This window comes from Sturnira hondurensis, unplaced genomic scaffold (assembly GCF_014824575.4).
Source record: "Sturnira hondurensis isolate 20B ecotype Veracruz unplaced genomic scaffold, ASM1482457v3 Scaffold0009719, whole genome shotgun sequence".
In the NCBI taxonomy this organism is placed as follows: Eukaryota; Metazoa; Chordata; class Mammalia; order Chiroptera; family Phyllostomidae; genus Sturnira; species Sturnira hondurensis.
The window spans coordinates 6,473,369-6,478,723 of NW_028082350.1; the positions used below are offsets into that span (position 1 = coordinate 6,473,369).

General features: G+C 35.1%; 1 non-coding gene across 1 annotated transcript; it reads right to left on the reverse strand.

The window, feature by feature from the left end:
- Positions 1 to 387: 387 nt before the first annotated feature.
- LOC118994890 (small nucleolar RNA SNORD115) lies at positions 388 to 465 on the reverse strand. The gene has a single exon (XR_005068155.1). It is a non-coding gene; the product is annotated as a small nucleolar RNA SNORD115 (small nucleolar RNA).
- Positions 466 to 5,355: the final 4,890 nt, after the last annotated feature.

Sequence of the window (5,355 nt, forward strand, 5' to 3'; positions counted from 1 at the left end):
AAAAAATTAAGATATGGTCTGCTGAGCGACTTTTGTCTTTCTTTTCTCATTAGCACTTGTATTTTTCAGGAGACTTCATTTTCTAGGATAGGAATGGCAGGTAAAGTAGCTGCCTCTCCTGTTCCTTTACCCTGTCTCCTTTGGATGTTTTCAGAAAGACTAGTATCAATTTTCTGGTTCAGGACCTAAGTCTCTGACTAGAGAGATTATAACAAAACATGACATGTCTTCCCTACTTTTTCTTGCTATGTGTTTTTGAATTGTGAGCTTACTATGACATTAAACAAAAAAAGATAATGTTTTCCTTTATTTTCTATTGTTTTTATCTCTATTAATTCAGCTTAATGTATATTAAGGGTCCTGGAGTTTTTTTCCACTTTCTTATTTTAGTTTCTGATCTAATTTAGTGTGCATATTTAAGTCATCATCTCTCTTCAGGAAAATATGAGTTCTCTTCATTGACCATAATTTAGTATACATTGTTGTGTTTATTTTTTCTGGTACCCTCAGTCACTTTAAGTTATGGTGGAAAGTGCTTAATTTAACATTTCCATGTTACCTTCATTATGACTGTCTTAAATATATAACCCAAGCAATTTTAATACATGTGGCATTTACGTGAAGAAATGTGGGAGGGTAAATCTCTAACATACACTCTCCAGAAAAGGACATTCTTCAGTTGTCATGAATTATTTGAATCAATTTGATTGTTGCTAATGGCTGGTGTTCAAATTAAAGTCTTTTTGAAGATTTAAGTGTGAATATGACTTAAGGTAAACTTTTAGGAATATTACAGGCAAAAGTATGGTATATTGAGGAATGGAAACAGTATAGGTAGAAAGTTCTGCAGGCCATGTTGGATTAAGCAGAGGCTGAGGCCATACACCAAGACAGTGGCCGTGAGAAGTAGAAGATGAAAATGCATTAGATGTTAGTAGAATTGTGTGATTCATTGACTATGGTAAATGAAAGAAATGTTCATAGTATATAGGATTAAACTATAAAATCCTATATAAATTATATATCTCATTATCTAACCTCTAGTCCTTATGTCTCACTTCGGGCTATGATAAAAGTACCCTATGGGGTGGCTTTAAACGAAAAATTTATTTTTCAGAGGTCTAGAAGCAGAAGGTCTTAATCCAGTGCCACAAGCCAGGGGGAAGGGGTTTTAATATGGATTGGGGGAGGGAAACAAATATCCAGTCCATAATATACTATTGTTCCAAGAAAAGTATTCATGAGTATAACTCCAAAATCATCTTTGGGAAGCAATAAAATTCATAAATTTCATGAAGGGAAAGAAAAAAATTATGGACTATGAAGAGTTATGAATCCTCCTGGTGATGACCCTATAAAACTAACATACCTAGAAGTTCAAAAAAACCTGAATTCTGAAAACAATTTTTTTCTATTATTTTTAGGAAGCTAGGGGATTTTTTGGAGTTAAAGAGCTGATTGTTGATTTTGTTCCAAATCAGTTTATGATATAATTGTTTGGAATGTTTTAAATTTAAAATAGCATTTTCAGCTTTTAGTTATAATTTTTTTATTTTTTAAAGTGCTAATTTTATTAATTAATAAACTGATAGTTGATAATCCCAGACTTTTAACCATGACCTAATTTCCATCATGTCTAAAATAAATTTGATGTTTGGTAATAGACAAGCATCAGACAAATATAGAACTTATACTTCCAAATTATTCAACAATCCCAGTCATGCTTAGCACAAACTTGTTGGACATTAAGAAGCCTCTGTGAGTAATAATACTGGTTTCATACTGTCTGGCATGTTTTTCTGGGATATTTCTTTTCTACTCCCCACTTTTGCATGGATAGGAGCTTCTATTACAGTGTCGTCCCTGGCATCAGTGTGTCCTTCTCCAGCAGGGAAGTAACAAAATACCCCATGGATGGGTTTGGTAAGATAAACAGAGACTTAATGCTCTGTTCTTCTTGTGATTTGTCTTCTACAAGGAGTTTTTCAGTTCTGTGCACTAACTTTACAGGTTATAGTCAGCAAACCATTATAGCCAATGATAGGGGTATAATATTAATTTGAAGATATCCACACACCCAAGACGTATTTTTCAAATATTTTTATTATGATAAGGTGCTATTTTCATTGCCAACTGTTCTTGCTACTCACCGTTCAATTTCAAACCCGCATGAGAAAAAGAGGGGGAAGAAATGACCTAGTGAACCCTCAAAAGTCTAATACATGTTAATTTCAGAAGGAAGAATCAGTCCTTTTTTTCTGGCAGTCCCTTTTCTCAGAATTTACAAGCACGCATAGACCAATCAGAAAATAGTAAAAAGTATAATGCACTATATTGAAAAAAACATCAAGGATTTGAAAAGGTGGGTCTGTCACTTAGTAGTGTTGCCACTTCGCACATATATGTATGCTTTCTGATTATTATGTATCCAGTGACTTTATTTGTAAAATACTGGGGGTAGACCAGTTGATCATAAGTTTTGTAAAATTCTCCAGTTCTCTGTAAATCTAAGTATAGTATTTCTTCAAAGAAAAATGAAACAAAATCAACCCCCCAACTGCAAATAAAAGTGAATAAATATGTAATAATAAGTATTTTAAGAAGCAAATATATACTTTAACAGATAATAATACCACCAAAGTTATTGGTGCCCAAATTGTAGGAGACAGTTTAATTTTTAGAAATGTGCTACATGGCATATCTCTTTTATCTACCTATATAAACTGACTTTTCAGAACTTCGTGGTGATTCCATTGTGATTTGAACGTTAGTGAAGTGATATATTTCTAACAACTAAAAAGGGTTTATTTCAGAACCAAGTAAATGATCCTGAAAATAGCTTTACACCAATGGCTTCTAATTGAAATTTTGTACAGTAACCTTAATTTCACCAGCTGTTCTTACTGGGATGGAAAGCCTTGTGAAAACCACAACACTGTATACAGAGATTTACGAACCTGTTGTAGGTGGATAAGCAAGATCTTAAAACAACAAACTTTCTGAATTGAAGCCAGCATTTTATAAGTCATTACGTATTACTGCTCTCTGAGGAAGGAGACATTGTTTATGATGGTATAATTTTATAGAAACAAAGATTTATATACATATTTAGAGGCACACTAAATATGCCATAGCACAAAGTTGTATATTATATTTATTTTTCTATTGATACTGTTTATGAACCATGAACCAGATGTTGTAATAATATCAAGCCAAGTGATAGTTTTCTTAAAGATTTTTTTTTATTCATTAGTTTTAGAGAGGGGAAGGGAGGAAGAAAGAGAGGAACATCAATGTGCGGTTGCCTCTCATTGTGCCCCCTACTGGGGACCTGGCACCATTTTTCCACCATTCCCCACATAACCCAGGATAGTGCAATGGAAACATTTCTGAACACTTCTAATTATACTCATGTTAAAGACAAATGCCTTTACGTGAAACATGATATTCTGCATGTGATGCCCTTTGCCTAACTCAGGGTGTTAGGAACCTGACTGCACTGAACCCTCCACTTTTGCAGAGAAGGCACAGACAAGGCAATGCACGATCTACTGCAGCCACACACCACAGACACATAGGCAGTGCCACTTCTAACCTTGTCAGCAAATGCCAAATGGGGCCCTTGGGTTCCACCCTCACAACGCTGTAACCAGTCACTCCCATGCCCCTATCATGGTATTGTCGAGAAGGCCAAGTGAAGGTCAGGGCATTTATCTTCACAGCTGCTGACAAGTCCTGCTTTTCCAGTGGGAATGCAAACTGAAGGGCAACCTGGCCCAATACACCCCACCCCCCACAATAGCGAGGGATCTCTGCAGCCCTCCTTTTCCCCTCCCAGTTAGAGTGAGAGGAAGGCTAGTGCACAGCCAGAAATTCCACTACTGAACCAGAAGGCAAGCTCCACCACGGTGTTAGAGAACATGTCATGGGGGCAACCAGAATGCCCACCACCATATTTATTCCTAGTGGGGAATGTGGAATTCTTCCTCCAGCTAGCAGGAAGGAGGCCCAAAACTTCCCCTTTTGTCTGAAGGAATGGTGGCAGAATAAACCAGCTAAAACAGAAGCATCAAATGAGATCCAGTGCCCCATGACGTAACATGAAAATGCCCAGCTTTCAGTAAAACTCAGTTGTCACACCAAGTCCCAGGGAGATCTGAAAGCAAATGAAGACATGGAGAAGGACCATCGATAAGGGCAAAACCTGAGGGCACAGAGATGGTAGAGAATGAAGACAGTCATGATAAAAATGCTTCAACGAGCAATTATGTTCATACTTGAAACAGCAAAAGTTACAAACTATTAGCAAAGAAATAAGGGATATAAAAGATGAACAAATAAAAAAATTCCAAATGAAAAATGCAATCACCAAAAAATAATGATACATTTAAAAAACCTCCTCAAATTACATGAATAGGAAATGAAAGGACACAGAGAAAACAGTGGGGAGAATAGAACAAAAGAAATTATGTAATATGTACAATTGTGTGAAGAGGTTGAAAATTAAGTAACAAAGCCTCAAGACACTATGAGAATATGATAAAAAGACCTAACATTCATGTTATTGGAATCCATGAAAGGGAAGAGGAAAAGGGCAAGTTTAAAAAGCACTTGAAGAAATCATGGCTGAAAATTGCCCAAACTGGGAATTGATATAAACCTATAAATTGAAGAAACTGAGAGAATCACAAGCGTGGAAACCAAATAAGTTACATCAAGACGCATTTTAGTCAAACTTTCGAAATCTAAAGACAAAAAAAAACTGGAAAGCAGCTGGTGAAAAATGACATATATATAAAGAAAAAACAATTTTAAATGACAGCAGATTTCTCATTAGAAATCAAGAAAGCCAGATGAAATAGGGACAAAGCTTTTTTAAGTGCTGAGGAATAAGAACTGTTCACCCAGAATCTTTTTTGGGTGAACAAAGCTTTTTTAAGTGCTGAGGAATAAGAACTGTTCACTCAGCAAAACTGTTCTCCAGAAATGAAGAGAAAATCATTATAGCTGTGGATGAAGAGTTTGTCATCCACAGATCTACCCTAAAAAAGTGGCTTAAGGAAGAAGTTCTCTAAAAAGAAAGATAAGTATCATTGTTGTTTTTGTTTGAGGTATATTGGAGTATCAAAACAGAAGAATGAACATGATTAGCCAAAATGTGTGATATGTGGTAAGTCCAATAAGAGTTCCTTCTATTGAGGTTCTAGATTATGTTTGACAGTTAAAGTAAAATTTTAATGCTGTGTGATGCAGTTCTAAATATATATATATATGTAAATATATTTGTAATATATAATATATTCTAGATATTTTGCTATATATAATTTATCTATAATTTCAAGTGTATAATTTTAT